We start from the raw sequence: 19,625 nt of genomic DNA on the forward strand, positions 1-19,625 counted from the left end.
CCTTCAGTTATGATGAGGTTCAAATTCTTGGTGTACTTCTTAAACTGGACCTTGAAGGTGCCCATCCCGTTTAGCTGGATTCTTTTTCTCTGGAAGTCCCACAGCACTACGGGGGCTGGGTGGAGGAGGACTGCCGTTAAGCCAAAGCTCTTTCAGAGTCTTAGCAGATATTATAGAGCAGGATGAGCCGGTATACAACTCCATAGTGCACGGGGTTCCCTCTATCTTGAGTTGTACCCTAAGCTTATTGGGCCCCGGGGACGGAACTTGAAGTACCCTGGCTGGAGAAATGGACTGTAGCTCCTCCTCTATGTAGCCCTCGTGAACACATTGCTTGGGTCGTGCTCCGGGGGTCTTGGAGCAGCGGACTCGACCAATGTGCCCAGTCTTTCCACAGCGGTGACATGTGGCGTCCCGAAACCTGCATGTCCAACACTCATGGTTTTCTCCGCAGCTGGCGCAGGTCCCTTGAGGTGTGTCAGATGATCGCTGGTTCAACGATGCACTCGTAGCTTGGGAGCGGTGGTGTCGGTTGGATTGATCTGAAGCTCATGGAAATCCTCATTGTGGGAATCTATGGAAGACGACCGGTCTCACTGGATGCGGTGAGTTCTCCTTTTGGTACATGGGCTATGAGCTGCCTCATGGGCGTTATCCTTCTCAAAGGCTGTGGCCATATTCATTGCTTCCATCATCGTGATGTTGTCTTTTGCCAGCAGCTTGCGGTGGAGACAGCTGTTTTGCACGCCACTGATGAACCTTTCAAGAAGTTGTTCCTTGATGTCAGCGAATTGGCAATACATCGCAATCGCCTGGAGTGCTGTGATGTATTCACTTGCTGACTCTTGCGCTTGTTGCTCTCTGTGCGCAAAGTCGTAGCAGCGGTGGTTCTTAGTTGGCTGAGGCGCAAGGTGTCTTGTCATAGCCTGTGTCAGCTCATCGAAAATGCAGGCCTCTAGGTCCCTGGGTGCCATCAGACCTTTCAGTAGAGTGATGGCGGAACTTCCCACCACCGTCAGTAGCACATCCACCTTGTTTGCCTCCCTAGTGAAGCCTTGTAGTCAGACGTAGCTCCTTATTTGGCGGAGCCATAGTCCGGTGGCGGCCGACTTTGACTGGTGGCCATCCTCAGACCTGGAGCAGTCGCTTGTGTGATTGTGGGTGGTTGCGAAGACGCGGCAGGCGCAGTCTCGTTTCCGGGACTATTTGCTAAGTCCAGCATGGTGGTGAGGTAGCGCTTACTGCGAGGCAGCAGGGGCTGCGGTGCGGTCTTGGGACTCTGGCAGCCGGCGGGAGCTCACGAATCCCATCTTCATTGCCACTGTTAAATTTTCAGAAAAAGTCAGAAGCCCAAGCCAGTATAAGATCCTTAACTACGTTTATTCAACATTTGTCAGTGACAACAGCTCACTCATAGGAAAACAAGAACTGAACTGACTGGACAACACAGTAATAATTCTGAGCATGAACTGACCGTTGACAGTTGACAGTTGAAAGACCATGTGCCATTAGAACGTTCATTTCATGTGCCATTAGAACGTTCGTCTACCAACGCTTATACGATTGGTTAGAACGCGCCTTGTAACATAAAATGTGTTAAACCCAATAAATAACATCTACTAAGACTCCTGGATCCTTTTTACATGTACTGCTGATAAGCCAAGTGTCCTCCATCTTATATTGGTGCAGCTGGTTATTCCTGCTTAAGTGTAGAACCTTTCAGGCTGAAAGGGACAAGTGGGACTTAGAAGAACAGAAAGAAAAATCCCTTCTCCATGGGCTTCATGAAGCACTTACCTAGACTTGGGAAGGTTTAAGATGGCAGCACTCATCTGACCACACCACCCATAGGAGCCAATTCCCTAGGTCAGCCCCCTACAAATTGGAATGGGCTGAGCCCCCCCCCCCACCTTGAGGAGCCAGGCCTTGCTGTAACCGTGGCAGGCCATGAGAACACCCAACGGGGCTTGATGCAGGCGCAAGGGGGGGTGTGCCTATGACACCACCTAAATCCACTGTACTTGAACAGTATTATTGCTGTCCACAGAAGCAGCATGCAGGTATGAGAGATTACATTTTCCCTTATTGCTCCTGCTTTGCACTCTTCTTGGGTGCTTTTGCTGGGCAGGAATTGGTGCTTTAGCTCTGTCTGTGGTTGAAGCAAGAGAAACAAAGAACATGATGAGGCAATGCAAGTAAAGCAAAGAAGAGGTGGAGTCTGAGGTGACAGGAACGGAGTTCATCCCTTGGGAAGCAGGGAAAAAAGAAGCGAAGTACAGTCGGAGCAGAGGGGAGGGCCAGGGCAAGTCACAGTAAATGTGACCTCAAAGAAATTACAGAGACTGAGAGCCCTCAGTTTCACCACCTTCCTGACTTTGTTGCTCCCTCATTCTCCAGCCAGCCCCCAATTTATTTGCTTCCAAAGCTCCTTGCATTGTTGAACACAGCTTCCTTCTGCTCCGAGGCCCTGGAGAAAAGCTTATCCCAAGTTTCTCTTTATCTTTGTTTCTCTGCTCTATATGCTTGTGCTGGGCCCAGATAAATTATGTTTGGTTACTGCTTTTAAACTAGGAAGTCAGAATATTTCTGAATGTCGCATGGCATCCCAGCCACTCATTTAGTCCCTACAATGTTTGCAAACAGGCAAGTTGCCGGTAACAGCTTTTAACCTATTGCCATAACATATAAAAACAGAATTAAAAAAATCCTTTCAGTAGTACCTTAGACACCAACTAAGTTTGTCATTGGTATGGGCTTTCATGTGCATGCACACTTCTTCGGATAGTTGGTCTCTAAGGGACGCAGGTGGCGCTGTGGGTAAAAGCCTCAGCGCCTAGGGCTTGCCGATCGAAAGGTCGGCGGTTCGAATCCCTGCGGCGGGGTGCGCTCCCGTCGTTCGGTCCCAGCGCCTGCCAGCCTAGCAGTTCGAAAGCACCCCTGGGTGCAAGTAGATAAATAGGGACCGCTTACTAGCGGGAAGGTAAACGGCGTTTCCGTGTGCGGCTCTGGCTCTGGCCAGAGCAGCGATGTCACGCTGGCCACGTGACCCGGAAGTGTCTCCGGACAGCGCTGGCCCCCGGCCTCTTGAGTGAGATGGGTGCACCAACCCCAGAGTCTGGCAAGACTGGCCCGTACGGGCAGGGGTACCTTTACCTTTACCTTTTTAAGGTGCTACTGGAATGAATTTTTAAATTTTGTTTCAATTACGGCAGACCAACATGGCTACCTACCTGTATCTAGAAATATAAAAACAGTGGCTTCTTATTTCTATATGAAGACATATTTGAAATTTAATTCAAACAATCTTTCACACCATTTGGGAAGCTCAAATATTCAGCTGCCTGATGGGAAAGGAGGAAACAGGATCATACTCTGACTTGTCCCTTACCCCACCCTGGCAAGCATATTGGACTACATTTGTGAATAAGGAAACCTAGACAAGGGTTAGAGAAGGAGCATTTTGGAAATGCTCACATCTCTGAAAAGGAAGGAGGCCTGTGCCTGTCTCATGCTCTGGAAACTCTGGGAACAAAGGAACAGTGATGAAAAGATTCTGCCATTAACTACTGCTCTCAGGATGTTCTTGTCTCTTTTGTGGCTTGCTTTGTTTAGGGGCGATGCTCTTGATGGTAGGCTGTGTTAGTGGACAGCTTTGTTGTTGTCATTATTCTCTCTGTGTAATTGCCACCCTCCTCATCCACAAGCTGTGTGCTGGACCACAACCAACATTAGCCAGGAGTCAGTGGCTGACACATCAGGCCTTATTACCCATGTTTCCTCCTTCCTCTTCTTAGGTGCTTTAATGGTTGCCAAGGAGACCTGTCAGTGCTGTCAACTGGACAGTCTTGATTCTAGAATCCTTGAACGTAAATCTCAGCTCAGTTGGGAATTCACCTGCTCCATGAGCAAACGTGGAGCTTCAGTCTATTAAGCACCTCAGTCCAATGACAAAAGATCAAGGTAACAGCTGAGTAACAATAGGGTATGCACCAACTATTTACCGTATTTGTTTGTAATTAAATTGTCAGTTTAGACTGTAATAAGGGCACAGTAAGGGCACTGGGTGCCAGGAACAAAATCCTGTAAACAAAAAAGAGTTCAGGAGCTAAATCCTAGGAGTGATGAACCAGCAGAAGCCTAGTTTTCAGATCTACTCAAACAGCAGTGGGGTCTTGAAGGGCCCCCACTATGATATATACATAGTCTCCAATTGTCACAAAAATGCCAAGACCTTCATGAAAACCCTTAAGACATCCTGGCTTCTCACTTTGTCATGCAGAGTCCCAAGTTCCCAAATGCAAGCCTGTTCTCCCCCTCCCCTCAAAAAATCTCAGATCTTTCTCCACCTTTTGATTCATTGCTCCTTCCACCTTCTGGCCAGGGAAAGAGAGAAGCAGCCATTCTCATTTGCAGGCTCTTATGAGCTGCTCAGTAACATTTCACACAACAGGGAGGGTCTGTTCTGCATTCAAACCTCTTAGGTCCCTGCCCAGCTTCTTTGCATTGCTGCCTCATCTTTCATTGCCAGTTTCGTTTGGAAACCTCCTTTGGAAGTATCTCTGAGCCACTGCCACCTCTGTGTGTAGCGGGCATTTCCTTTTTGACTCCTGCTTCAAGAGAGATGTAGAGAGCTCTGATCCTGCAGCTTGGCTCTCTCTATGGCTTAAAACAAATCAGACTAGATTCTTAGAGAGAAAGGGGAGAGGCCATCCAAAGCAAAGACACCTCCCTCCAAAGCCCCTTCTTGTCTGGCTTCTCATGCAGAAGGGGGAAAGGCATTGATCTGTCCCATGAGCTGAATTGGTGGGACCTTCTGAAATCTGATGAGTCTCCCCATTTTGTACATTTGGGTGAAGGGGAGTCCCAGGACAGCTGGCAGAGGGGATACCTGACAGGCAGGGGAGACTGTAGGAGTAGCTGCTCTATCCAGGATTCACCACAGCACCAGGCTGTTGCAGTCGCTAACACACTTCTAATTTTCTCAGAAGTTTAAAACACTAAAAAAAGAAACTTTATGTATCATCAGACTCAAAGGTTTGCATGTCCTTGGTCCCCAAAATAAACATTGGGATACCTCATATCATACACTTGCACAATTGCAACAATAACGGTTACTCAAAGTTGTCATGCTTCCAAATTACTCATAAATGCACGTTGACATCACACAGTACACACACACACAGAGAGAGAGAGAGAGAGAGAGAGTTGTGTTCATTGATTTGGGGTTTTCTTTCCCCCCTCAGGCTTCCCTGAAAGCAATACATGAATTCAAAGATTTTTGTGCTTAAAATATTGGAGTATTGTGTGTTTCCTCTAATACCTTTTGTTCTTGACTAGGAGGAAATGCTCAAGCAGTGATCATGATGTAGAATAGATGTCCCTATTTTCATCTGAGGAATGTTGGAGGGGATGCAGAAGGTATCAGCTTAATAGAGACACCCACTCATATGTATGAGAGATGGCAGGATGGCTCCTCTATGATGGCTGCTACCATCAGTGTTTTAAATTCTTGGAAGTAAAAATAGTTACCGTAATTTCCTCCAATATTGTTGTCTGATTAATCAGAGTATCTGGTTAACCAAAAGTTTTTAATTGATTAACCAATTAATTGTCTAAACCCTGCAGCACTGCCATTAATGAGGCTGGATCAAGATGCACTAAAGTACTTTCATTAGGATAGCTCCAAATAAATCAATGGAACTAGACTAGCTGGCACCATTTAAGAAGAGTCTGGTCCATGCTGTGAGATTCAACAACCATAAACTGAAATAAACACAGTCATGAAAGGCACAAGTAAGCAGAGAGCAAGGAAGATATAAGGCTGTCAAGGTAGACAAAAAACAAACACATCACCAGAGCTTCGAGTTTCACAGTCTCTATATGCCCTGTGTCCTCATGAGCTTAGCCCCAGGATTCAAGGCATTTTCACTGAGATCTCCTGCCAGCCTGCTTGTTTCATGAGCCATTTGTCCTTTTGTTGCATGGCCAATGCTTCACACACAATCTGCATACCCAGCTTTTCTGTATTTTTGCAGACATGACACATGTCAAAAAAAGAAGCAGAACTTTCTTCATATACATAAACACAAAGCAACTGAGGCAGGGTGTTGCCATTAGAAAAAAAAAAAACTTGGCTGCACTTAAGAAGAAGAGTCCAATTAAGACTGTATTCACTTTCCCATTTGCTGTGAGTTTCCAGTACTGGGTTTTTAATCCGTGTTCACACAATGTTATCCAAATGTTTATATATTCTGTACTTTGTTAAAAATTACTACCGTTTGATGTGCTGTTTCTTAAACCAGCTTCACACCAACTGGAGTCCTTAATCCCTTCCTTATTAATGTCTATCCAAGACATGAAACCTTTGCATAGGGTCAAGGACATCCCCACCCATCAATGCCCCCCTGGTGTGAACACAAACAGAAACAAATATAACAGCGGGGGGGGGGGGGAAGAGCTGTGAAATACACTGAAGAAACAACAACTTCACTGTGCTCTAAGGCAGTAATGTGAACACACCCTTTAATTTCACTGAAGCTTTGTTCTCATGGCCATCACAGCATACCCATATACCACACCTTGCAACTGTCCTGGGAAAACCAGAACACCCCATTTTTTCACATGAGAGCACAGCAGCCATTTTGGATGCTGTGATCTCACACAAACTCCCCCTGAAAAAGTGCTTTTTTCAGGGCCACCCTCTCACGTAGGTCACATGACTCACCCAGGAGCATGACCCGGAAAACGTGCATCCTGGTTTCTGGCCTGGATATGTTGGAGGGTATGAAAATGTCATGGATGCTAAGGGTTTAGCCCTTGAAAGAGTTGTTAGTGCCAGGGGTCAGCTGTATCCTGCATGTCCATCATGCCTTTTTCTCAACAGGCTTAAGCCACAATATCTACTTTGCAGTACCAGCAGGTTTCAGAACAGTGGTGGGGAACCTGTGGCCCTCCAGATGTTGGTGGACTCCATCAGCCAGAGTCAGCATGGCCAGTGTTCAGGAACAATGGGAAGTGGAGTTCAACAACATCCAGGAAGCCAAAGGCTGTGCACCTCTGCTCTAAGAGAATAAGCCACTATTATTGACCCATGGGACTTTGGAAATATGAAGTTTTGTGCAGTAATACTAGGGCTGCAAGTTTAAATCAATTAACTGAAACAATTACGGAAATAGAGCAAAGAGAACCACGTTAGGTCCTATAAATACAGTTGGCATCACCTTCAGAGGTTCGGCACACATCAGATGAAATAATGTGTTCCTGAAATATCCTGTCAAGCGGCGGACCTTTGGCAGTGGTCCTTTACCTTTCCAAGATGTGCATGAAATTGCAATGCAATGTGAAAAGCTCTCCAGAGGCTAGATAAAGTTGCTTCAATGCCACAAGCTCCGAGTTGGCCTTCAGCGAGCTAAGCCTCCATTACAAAGCACAATTTGCCCTGGATTATTTTGGTGGCAACCAATAAGCAAAAACATTTGAACTTGAGATTCTTGCACAATCTGCTGCCATACATGCACCCTGCCCCCCCCCCCAAGATTCACTGGGGCAGCACACTCACTAGGTGAACAGTAGCCAGGTGTATTGCCTGCCCAAACTTCAGGTTAGAGGTTTTACTACTGTCAAGTGGTCTCCAAATTTTGTTAAATAATTTTTTTTTACATAAATGTTACAGAGGGTTTACAGGCAAACAGGAGTCACTGGACTTCCTTAAACATTGTTCAAATGTAATGTGTGCATTTCAGCTTGTTTTTCCTAATCCAAAGCTTGTCTCCTCCCCCCCCCTCTTTTTTCTAAAAGCTGAGTTGAAGGACATGATTCTTGGCAGCAGGTACTTTCTTCTACCTCTCCTGAATCTTCCAACATTCAGCTTTACTGGATTCCCATAACTTCTAGTGCAATGAGAAAGGGAGAAAAACTTTCCTGCATCCACCTTCTCTGTGTCATGAATACTGTATTTTTTGCTCTATAAGACTCACTTTTTCCCTCTTTAAAAGTAAAGGGAAATGTGTGTGTGTCTTATGGAGCGAATGCAGGCTGCACAGCTTTCCCAGAAGCCAGAACAGCAAAAGGGATCCCTGCTTTCACTGCGCAGCGATCCCTCTTGCTGTTCTGGCTTCTGAGATTCAGAATATTTTTTTTCTTGTTTTCCTCCTCCAAAAACTAGGTGCGTCTTGTGGTCTGGTGCATCTTATAGAGCAAAAAATATGGTAATTTTATAAACTTCTATAATGTCACTTCTTACTTGCCTATTCTCTAAACTAAAAACGCTGCAACCTTTCTTCATAATGGAGTTGCTTCTTGATTGCCTGTTACTGAAACTTTTCTAACTCTACAATATCCATTTTGAGGTGAGGCGGCCAGAACTGTAAACAGCTTTCAGTCTCATGTTGGGCCATCATCTTTTCCCTTGGACAGTGTGTCATTTAACCTCCACTTCTCTGGTCATAAAACAATTGTATATGTCTCTTTCTTTGCCCTGATAGTGCTGGGAGGCATTCCTTGTGACTAGCGCCCATGTAATAATCAGTGCTTTTTTCTGGGGTATGCAGAACTGGCACCCATCCCACCCCCCAAATCTTATGTTAAAACTAGGAATGGGGGGGGGGCAGTTAAACAACTTCCCCAAAATTCCAAGTCCCCACCACAGCCTCTGACTAAGGCCAGGACAATGATCATTGACACAGGCACCATACATACATACACAACAACAAAGAAGCTCAGAAAAGTAGTTTATAAAAACCTGTAGCAATAAGTGGATACCATGTACCAGTGCTGTTTCCTCCAATTATCCAATATAGAATCATTTCTTTGGTTCCAATGGCAAACAACTCCTCTGGAAGAGGGGAATCCAGGGCTTCCCCTGTCTCCATAATCCCTGAGGCATAGAGTCAGTAGGTAACAATGGACCAGACAGATACCCATTGATGGAGTTTGCTGAAGCCAGGTATTCACAAAGCCCACCTTCAGGAAGCCCAGAGGGCAAGGTTGGGTGTGAATAGTTTTATTGTTCTTTAGGTGGTGGGTACTTAAAATGTATTGGGAATTGTATCTGATAACAGGACTGGGGGTTGAGCTCATGTAACCTCAAGAGATCCCCTCCCTCTTTATGACATGTTGGTGATGTATTGATGATGTATCGATGATGCTTCTTGAACTGTATTATGGGAAGGGAGGGAAGGTCTTAGAAGTCCATGCAACCCCATGCTTGGGGTTCCTACTCTTTTGTGGTGTTTGAACCTTGTTGCAACAATAAAGATCAGGTCTACTGACCACTGTTTGCTTCTTTAACTTTGCTGGAGATTCCTGCTTTTGCTGACCAGGAAAGACCCACGGGGAGTGGCACCCCGATGAGCAGGGCAGCAGAGTAAACCTGCACCCAGAATTTCCCGTAACAGTTAAAAGTGTGGCACTTACTGGAACAACTTCATGGCCCTTTTTACTTATCCTTTTTAAAAGTGCTAGTTATAATCAATGGGATTCAAGGGAATTAATATCAATCTCCAGAAAGAACATGGGGTTAGCCTGTCATCTTTAGTGGTAATGGTACCGCCTTCTAGGTCAGACAATTTAGGTGGGAGAGGGGTATTTGCTTCACCTATTCCCAGTCACCTTTGCCTCTCCACATGCCTCTCTTCCTTGCCTCTTCTACTTTCTTTTACTGTATGATTTTTACTGCTGTGCACAGAGGCAGCTGATGAGGAGATAAATGCTGTTTTCTTGATGCACCAAAGCACCAGGTTGTATAATAATAATAATAATAATAATAATAATAATAATAATAATTTATTATTTATACCCCGCCCATCTGGCTGAGTTTCCCCAGCCACTCTGGGCGGCTCCCAATCAGTGTTAAAAACAATACAGCATTACATATTAAAAACTTCCCTGAACAGGGCTGCCTTAAGATGTCTTCTGAATGTCAGGTAATTCTTTATCTCTTTGACATCTGATGGGAGGGCGTTCCACAGGTCGGGCGCCACTACCGAGAAGGCCCTCTGCCTGGTTCCCTGTAGCCTCACTTCTCGCAATGAGGGAACCGCCAGAAGGCCCTCGGCGCTGGATCTCAGTGTCCGGGCTGAACGATGGGGGTGGAGATGCTCCTTCAGGTATACAGGACCGAGGCCGTTTAGGGCTTTAAAGGTCAGCACCAACACTTTGAATCGTGCTCGGAAACGTACTGGGAGCCAGTGCAGATCTCTCAGAACCGGTGTTATGTGGTCCCGGCGGCCACTCCCAGTCACCAGTCTAGCTGCCGCATTCTGGATTAATTGCAGTTTCCGGGTCACCTTCAAAGGTAGCCCCACGTAGAGCGCGTTGCAGTAGTCCAAGCGTGAGATAACCAGAGCATGCACCACTCTGGCGAGACAGTCCGCGGGGAGGTAGGGTCTTAGCCTGCGTACCAGGTGGAGCTGGTAGACAGCTGCCCTGGACACAGAGTTAACCTGCGCCTCCATGGACAGCTGTGAGTCCAAAATGACTCCCAGGCTGCGCACCTGGTCCTTCAGGGGCACAGTTACCCCATTCAGGACCAGGGAATCCTCCACACCTGCCCGCCTCCTGTCCCCCAAAAACAGTACTTCTGTCTTGTCAGGATTCAACCTCAATCTGTTAGCCGCCATCCAACCTCCAACCGCCTCCAGGCACTCACGCAGGACCTTCACCGCCTTCACTGGTTCTGATTTAAAGGAGAGGTAGAGCTGGGTGTCATCTGCATACTGATGAACACCCAGTCCAAACCCCCTGATGATCTCTCCCAGCGGCTTCATATAGATGTTAAAAAGCATGGGGGAGAGGACGGAACCCTGAGGTACCCCACAAGTGAGGGCCCAGGGGTCTGAACACTCATCCCCCACCACCACTTTCTGAACACGGCCCAGGAGGAAGGAGCGGAACCACTGTATAACAGTGCCCCCAGCTCCCAGCCCCTCTAGACGGTCCAGAAGGATGTTATGGTCGATGGTGTCAAAGGCCGCTGAGAGATCCAGCAGAACTAGGAAACAGCTCTCACCTTTGTCCCTAGCCCGCCGGAGATCATCAACCAGCGCAACCAAGGCAGTTTCAGTCCCATGGTGAGGCCTGAATCCCGATTGGAAGGGATCCAAATGGTATACGATTCATATGGGTTTATGCCTGAACCTCTGGATGGTACAAGGTGGATGTGTGGTGTCATGAAGTAGTGATCCTGTGAGCAGGTGTTGCTGGGTGGCAGGTGGTAACAATTAATCCCCAAAGTGGAAGCATGTGATGGCTTTGGCTGGTTGCCAGTATTCCCCATCCTCTATAAGTCTTTGAGTTAACCTGCTGGGGGAGGGAGAGAACACGCTGTGTTTTAGACTTGCTGTTTGATGTTCTGTAGCTGGTGCCAGAGAAGAAGTCAATAAAGCCTGGTAACCCATTCGGTGCCTGCATGTGATTGATTAGCAGCTTGGAGGGAGGACTCGGGAAAGCGACCCCCTCCTTGACATGTGGGAAATCATAGACCTGGAAGAAGCTCGATTTGGTGTGCATGGTTCTTCCCCTGCTCATTTAATCCCCACAACTTGGACTCCTGCACATACAGACAGTGCTTTTCATTGCCTAATGTTGATCACTAATTTCAAGTCATGGTCATGAAGGGATCTTGGTTAGCCTTAACTGCAGTTAAGTATTTCAGTCTAACAAGGGAAGGGCAGGAGGCATTTGCAGTCAAAAGGGAGGGGCAGTAAGACATATAAAATCCACAAATCAGCTCCCAATCATTTAACTAAGCCATTGGGCGTTTTACATAGAAGGGTTCAAAATTAGCAGGTCACTAGGCACCTGGGACGCAGGTGGCGCTGTGGGTTAAAGCCTCAGCGCCTAGGACTTGCCAATCGAAAGGTCGGCGGTTCGAATCCCTGCGGCGGGGTGAGCTCCCGCTGCTCGGTCCCAGCGCCTGCCAACCTAGCAGTTCGAAAGCACCTCCGGGTGCAAGTAGATAAATAGGGACCGCTTACCAGCGGGAAGGTAAGCGGCGTTCCGTGTGCTGCGCTGGCTCGCCAGATGCAGCTTGTCATGCTGGCCACGTGACCTGGAAGTGTCTGCGGACAGCGCTGGCTCCCGGCCTCTAGAGTGAGATGAGCGCACAACCCTAGAGTCTGGCAAGACTGGCCCGTACGGGCAGGGGTACCTTTACCTTTACCTTTACATTGGGGGTATTTTAATTTTTTTACATAATACTATTTCACATTTAATAGACAACAGTATCGTGCAAACATAACTTTTATATCCACCAGGAAACCAAAAAATAATAATGTATGAATTGTTTTATTGCAATATTCATTTTATTGCAGTCGTCTGGAACCGAACTGACAGTATCTCTGAGATATGCTTGTTCTTACTCCAGAACTTAATATTCAATTCCATTATTCTTATTGTTGCTCTTTTTTTCTGAATTGGGGATACAGTATATAAAGGGGAAACCTCTGTCTGAAAAGGAGTCTGGGCCACTGATAAGTTCTAATTCTGTCAAGACTGGCCCGTACGGGCAGGGGTACCTTTACCTTTACCTTTTTAGGCACATTTTGTGCCTAAAGATTATCCATTTGTGAGCACCTAAAAAAGTCTGGGCGCCATTTTTGTGCCTGGCTGACACTCAAGGATTACTGAAATGGTGGCGCTGTGGGCTAAACCACAGAGCCTAGGACTTGCCGATCAGAAGGTTGGCGGTTTGAATCCCCGCGACGGGGTGAGCTCCCATTGTTTGGTCCCTGCTCCTGCCCACCTAGCAGTCTGAAAACACGTCAAAGTGCAAGTAGATAAATAGGTACTGCTCCGGCGGGAAGGTAAACGGCGTTTCCGTGCGCTGCTCTGGTTTGCCAGAAGCGGCTTAGTCCTGCTGGCCACATGACCTGGAAGCTGTACGCCGGCTCCCTCGGCCAATAAAGCGAGATGAGCACCGCAACCCCAGAGTCGGCCACGACTGGACCTAATGGTCAGGGGTACCTTTACCTTTATGTGCTTTGAAGCCTTGAAGTATGTTAAGGATAGACAATATGTTAAAGAGTTTAACAATAAAGAGTAGTGTTTTGAAAACTAGGGTTGCCATATTTCAAACAGTAAAAATCCAGACAGAAAAGTTGTTGAGCTTTCTTTGGCCAAAGGTTGTTTTTGAGCTATTTTTATGGGGGGGGGATTGGATTTCCCTGGACATTCGGCAGATTTCCAACCGGACACTGCTGCTGACTGCAGAAATTCCTGACATATGGCAACCCTATGAAAACTGAAGCATGGTACCAATATTTTTATCGTAAACACAAAATTATACATGTATTAACAATTTCTGATTAAATTAAGAATGTGTCGCTTGCATATTAATTCATGCTTATCAAAATAATACATAAAAAGTGTTGCCAACCCCCCCCCACCAGTGGCAACTAGATGTTCTGTTTTGCTGCCCACAACCCAGGTCTCAGAAGCCATTTGGCTCCTAGCTTTTCTACCCAGTTTCTAACACAGCTACATACACCCAGACCCTGTAGTATTTTTGCTGTAATGGAAAGCCGGATGCAACAGTCACTGGCATAGAATCAATCACTTAGGTTGTAGAACAATATTGAGGACAATCACTAATTTCTGTTGTCTAATGGAGGTTTTCAGATTCCCACAAACTGCAGTCCGAAAACAGATATGACTGTGCTAGGAGTGAGGCTATTTGAGCAAAGATAAAGCAAAGGACACAGCATCATCAGCTTCAAGGCCGTGCTGGATATGATAGCAAGAAGTACACTTGTTCAAACACTGCCCCAATTACATGGGGGAAAGGAGTGGGCTCTGATTTTAAAAGCAAAAAAAGGTGAGTGTGGAGTACACCCTTCCCCTGCTCCAGTTTATCTCCTGACAACTTCTCCCAAGTGCTGTTCCCCATAATCCAGCTCCAATACCGGCTTGGGAAAAAGCACTTGGGAAGAGGTACTATGAGAGGGAAGCCACGAAAGGGAGAAGCTTCCTGCATTGCTCAGCGCCCCTCCAGACTGATCTTTTACTGCGGGTGTATTATGCGACTTTCTTGATGATAGCACATTAGTGGTGAAATTATTGTGCTTTAGTTTGTTCTGTGAGACTTTCCTGATGAAGCCACATTATTGCTGTCAGGGAGGTTGCTGTGCAGCAAAGGTTGGACAAAAATAAACCAGAACATTTGTGGTATCAAAAGTTATAGGATTTCATCCTGACTTTATGGGATATACACTGGCTGGAAATGAAACAGTGGACCACTGGAAAGGTTTGCAGGCAAACAACCAGTACAGAATGCTGGATTGTGTATGACTGCTCCAGTAGCATCATGAGCACAAATCATCATGAATGTGCAACAGAACGGATGCCTGGAGGAGCCCTAATGCACCCCATTTTTGTTTGAAATCAGATCCCTCACCACACTTTCTGCATCACTAAGGCTGTTCCATATTTAAGGTTACAGATCTACCAAAATCACATTCAGCTTATATCTCATGTTCTTCCCTCAAAACATTCTCTAAGGGAAATGTTACCAACTTTCAAAACTCATCAAAATTCACTCCAGACCCAATTATCCAACATTTTACAGCACTTAATATATGTTTGTTCAAAAACAGACATGGGTAAGTAAAACATTTGTGAGATGCATATGTGATTTCATCACCGCCACAAGAATTCTTCTAGCACCTGCCATCTACTTAAAGTGCATCTCAAAAGTAAAATTATGAGGAGTGGGTAATTTTGGAATGCATCAGACAAGTGTTTTTAGGAGGATGAAGGTGAAAATCAAGCTTGATTGTGTGCAGTGGCGTAGTGTGAAGTGCTGGGGGGGGGGGCCCGTCGCCCTGGGCACATTGTCGGGAGGGGGTGCAATCAGGCGCGCCCACAACAGGCTCCCATCGGAGTCTGGCTCCGGCGTGCAAGGGAGCTGTCAAGGCAGCTTCCTTGCAGCCAGAGAGGTCGCAGGCATTCCAATGGGAGCCTGTTGTGGGGACACCTGATTGCACCCTCCACCGACAATGTGCGAAGGGTGAGGGCCACCTGCAATAAAAGATCCGTCTAGGGGGTCCTGAGCAATGCAGGAACATTCTCCCTTTCATGATTTCCCTCTCATGGTACCTCTTCCCAAGTGCCTTTTGCCCAGCCGGTATTGGGGGAGCCAGATTTTTACATGGCACAGAGTTCTCCTTTCCTCCCCCCAATGGCTGCTGCGCCCAGGAAGCACCCAGGTACCTGTCCACAGGGTCCGGCAGTGCACATGGTGGTCCTCCTCCCTCCGCTGGGCGCCCGAGGCAGGTTGGCGAGAAGCTGCCCGCTCCCCTCTGCCATCTGCCCAGAAGAAAGAGCTGCCGCTACCCCCTGAAGGAAAGGCGAGGCAATGCAGGCTGAGGCGGAGATGCTCTTTCTGAGGAAGCAGAGTGTTGTGATGCCAGCTGGCTAGGCTGAGGCCCAGACCCTGCGGTGCTGGGGGTGGATGAAGAGGGAGCTGTCTCTGAGCAGAGCCTGGGGGTAGCATTGTGTAATACAGTGGTATCTTGGTTTACAACCATAATCCGTTCCGGAGGTCCGGTTGTAAACCAAAACAGGTTGTAAGCCAAGGTGCGCTTTCACCAATGGGGCCTTTAACTGATGGTCTGTGGCTGAGACAGAAAACATGCAAGATCATTAGAAGGGATTGCATTATGTTAATATACAAATCAGTAACCGTGCAGGAAAGCTAGAACACAAAGATTTCCTCCCTCTCTGATAAAAGTCCTAAGAAGACTTGCTTACAATTCAAGTTCCACAAATATGTGTGGTCAAGATCATACTAAAAGTCGGTGGGAGAATTTCTCAGTCACATGAGATTCATTACAAATGATCAAAGAGCCACATGGAGAAAAGAAACAAGACTGAACTGGTCTTAGATTCCATTGCAGGCTGCAGTAGACCCTCCCATCTGTAAATACTAGGCTTGGGCTCACTTTTATTCAGAAAGAACATTTCCCACGTTGCCAATTAACAATACAGGAAACCACAACCAATCCAGAAATGAGATGTGAAAATGAATGAGCACACATAACGAAGTTAGAAGACTCAGATAGCGAGGACATCTAGTAGTACCTTTTCAGTCTTGGGACCAGTCTTTAACCGACTATAAAGGAATTATTTTATTTCACAGTTGTATAAATCTCCCGCCCACCCCCCAAATCTTCACTAATTTTATTTTAAATCCTAAAATAAAGAAGAAAGTAGTTATGGTATCAATTTGTATGAACCTTTGTAAGTCCAGGCATAAGTCATTTGTGCAGCCTAAACCTTGGTCATAGGACTCAGCTATACAACTGCAAATATAAAGTTTTAAGTGCGTTTTAAGCGCATTATACAAATGTGACACCAGATTGCACTGATGAGCTAATGACAAATTCCACATATACTTTACAATGTTTTCTTAAAAAGCATTTTCACAACGTTTTTTATATCAATGCAGATTCAGCCATAGTGGTCTAATCTACAGTGGTGCCTCGCAAGACGAAATTAATTCGTTCCGCAAGTTTTTTCTTCTTGCGAGTTTTTCGTCTTGCGAAGCACGGTTTCCCATAGGAATGCATTGAAAATCAATTAATGCGTTCCTATGGAGACCGCTTGCCAGGCTGGCGGTGCGGAGAAGGGCTTTTCTCCCCACCGCAAGCCTTCAGGACAGGTAAGGGAACAGAGGGGAAGGCACGCAGTGCTTCTCCTCTGTTCCCGGGGCTTGCGGTGGGAGGAGGGTTTTCCCTCCCCACGGCAACATTCAGAACAGCATTCTGAAAGTTGGCGGTGGGAAGGAAAACCCTCCTCCCACCGCAAGTCTTCAGGACAGCCATCCCAAGGCTGGTGGCGGGAGGAGGTCTCTCCGCCCCACCGCCAGCCTTCGGAGGAGGTCCGAGGACAGTGGGGAAGACGCGCTGCGCTTCCCCGCTGTCCCGGAGATTTCCCTATGGGCTTTCGTCTTGCAAAGGAAGCCCATAGGGAAATTCGTTTTGCGAAGTGCCTCCAAAACGGAAAACCCTTTCGTCTAGCGGGTTTTTCGTCTTGCGAGGCGTTCGTCTTGCAGGGCACTACTGTAGTGTGCACTTGAAATAGCTGTACAGGTACGGGTGGATTATTTCTTAGTAGCTTCCATTGAATTCTATGGAACAAGAGAAACTGGCTGAACATAGAGACAGAAAGTATGTCCAGTGCCCTAGACCCCAGGGTCACTAGCCTTGGTCGTGCTGGTCAATGATCTCCGGTGGGCTAGGGTCAAAGGTGAAAGCTGTTTCCTAGTTCTGCTGGATCCCTCTGCGGCCTTTGATACCATTGACCATGACATCCTTCTGGACCATCTAGAGGAGCTGGGAGCTGGGGGCACTGTTATGCAGTGGTTCCACTCCTTCCTCCTGGGCCATGTTCAGAAAGTGGTGTTGGGGGATGAGTATTCAGACCCCTTGGCTCTTACTTGTGGGGTGCCTCAGGGCTCCGTCATCTCCCCCATGCTCTTCAACATCTAGATGAAGCTGCTGGGAGAGATCATCAGGGGTTTGGGCTGGGTGTTCATCAGTATGCAGATGATACCCAGCTCTACCTCTCTTTTAAATCAGAACCAGTGAAGGCGGTGAATGTCCTGCGTGAGTGTCTGGAGGCGGTTGGAGGATGGATGGCAGCTAACAGATTGAGGTTGAATCCTGACAAGATAGAAATACTGTTTTTGAGGGACAGGGGTGAGTGGGTGGGGGGGATCAGTATACCTGAAGGAGCATCTCCATCCACATCATTCAGCCCAGACACTGAGGTCCAGCTCCAAGGGCCTTCTGGCAGTTCCCTCACTGAGAGACGTGAGGTTACAGGGAACCAGGAAGAGGGCCTTCTTGGTAGTGGCGCCTGCCCTGTGGAATGCCCTCCCATCAGATGTTAAGGAAATAATCAACTATCTGACTTTTAGAAGAAAGCAATCCTGTTTAGGGAAGTTTTTGATGTTTGATCTTTTATCGTGTTCTTAGTATTCTGTTGGGAGCTGCCCAGAGTAGCTGGGGGGAAAAGCAAGGTGTAATTCACAAAAATTATTGTCCCACTGGCATCTCTCTTACTTTATTCAAAGAATCAGCATGTCTTTGAAGATGAGAAAAATCTGTCCTCTTCCCTAGACATTGGGAGTATTGTTCCAGCTACTGCAACTGTGATATTCATCCACACTCTTACTCCTTCACCTTTCCCCATATGAATAAATGGCTGCCTGTGTTCCTGCCTTCACTGAAAATGATATTTTTGACAAAGCATGCATATTAACCACAGATGCACACACACCCAAGATCCTTGCAGTATACACACCCTCCTTCTGTCCCCTGCCTGGCTTGTCATGTCAGGAATTTTGGTAGTTCTTAATAAATATTATTCTTTATTTCAGTCTCGAATAGCTAGCTGATGTTCCCATTACCCTGCCAGCATTGTCTCTCAGTCTCCCTTCCACCCCACCCCCAAGCTCAGCTGAATCCTTTCTTAATCAATTTAATCTGTACTCCCTTACTCTCCTCTTTGTAGGGAGCCTGTTACATCATGGAATTAATTCATCGGGACTAACATCAATCAACAAACAGAAATGTCTTCTTTCAGATCTCAGCCTTTTATCTCTATTTTCAGTTTCACATGCTATTTTCTGAGAAGGCCGTTTTGGGGGTTGGAAGAAGAGTAATCCCTAGCAGCATCTGAATATTTGCTTTGGCAGAGCAGGGCAAGAAGAGTGCAAAACTACCAGGTCAACAATACCACCCCCTGCTGGTGACCAATTTGCAATTGAATCTCAGACCAAGAAATGGATTCCACAAATAAATAATGCAGCAATCCAGAGTTGCTTTCACCAGATGGCAAAATGGGGGAAAGCAATAATTCTGTATACAATACATTTAGATATTATATCTCAAACACAAAGGCCAAACAAAACAAGGTGATAGAGATCCATGACATAAGACCATAAGAAGAGCTGTGCTAGATCAGACCAAATGCCCATCTAATCTAGTCCAGCATTCTGTTCTCCCTGTTCTACAGATTCCTGAGGAAAACCTGCAAGTGTGACCTGAGCAGAACGGCACTCTCCCTACATGTACTCCCCAGCAACACACCACCACTAGTGGCCACTCATAACTTCATCTTCCATGAATGCATCTAATCCCTTCTGGATATCCAGCTGCTGGCCAGTACATCTTATGTTTAACATAACATAACAATGTTATGCTTAACAATGCTGTGTGTGAAGAAGTACCTATGTTCTTATAGATCTGTTCCAGTGTTGCTGAGACAGAAGTGCAAACATGCTGGGAATGTTCGTTTGGGAGACCACATCTTTGTCCTGCCACGTGATGCCCAAAATACTCCTGATGCAGTGCACATGGAAGGCATTGAGGCGTAGCTTCTGGTGGGTGTAAGTTGCCCGTGACTCACATTCATAAAGACGTGTGCTCAATACACAAGCCTCTTGGCATTGGTTGTTAGCATCCCTGTGGAGGCCCCTGGGCAGTCGAAATCTCACACACACCCCTCACAAATTATCTTCCAGTACATTTTTTATTTTACCAACCAATAATTTTAACAAACCAAATCAATATTATTTTGATCCGTTGTTGCGGGGCCCCTAAAAGACCAGTGCCTACTCTGCC

General features: G+C 46.6%; 1 protein-coding gene and 1 long non-coding RNA gene across 5 annotated transcripts in view; one reads left to right on the top strand and one right to left on the bottom strand.

Annotated features, from left to right (window-relative positions):
• The window catches only part of SLC24A3 (solute carrier family 24 member 3), a gene marked incomplete at its 5' end in the record, with an annotated part of 178,169 nt that overhangs the window by 100,427 nt on the left and 58,117 nt on the right, over window positions 1-19,625 (bottom strand). The window lies entirely within an intron of this gene.
• Window positions 1,583-7,426, top strand: LOC307220067. 2 transcript variants are annotated; one of them, XR_013840679.1, is made up of 3 exons: window positions 1,583-2,060; window positions 3,795-3,982; window positions 6,884-7,426. It is a non-coding gene; the product is annotated as an uncharacterized lncRNA (long non-coding RNA). The 2 variants fall into 2 exon arrangements; XR_013840680.1 differs by having other exon boundaries at window positions 3,795-3,960.

This window comes from Podarcis cretensis, assembly GCF_951804945.1.
Source record: "Podarcis cretensis genome assembly, chromosome: 7".
Taxonomy (NCBI): Eukaryota; Metazoa; Chordata; class Lepidosauria; order Squamata; family Lacertidae; genus Podarcis; species Podarcis cretensis.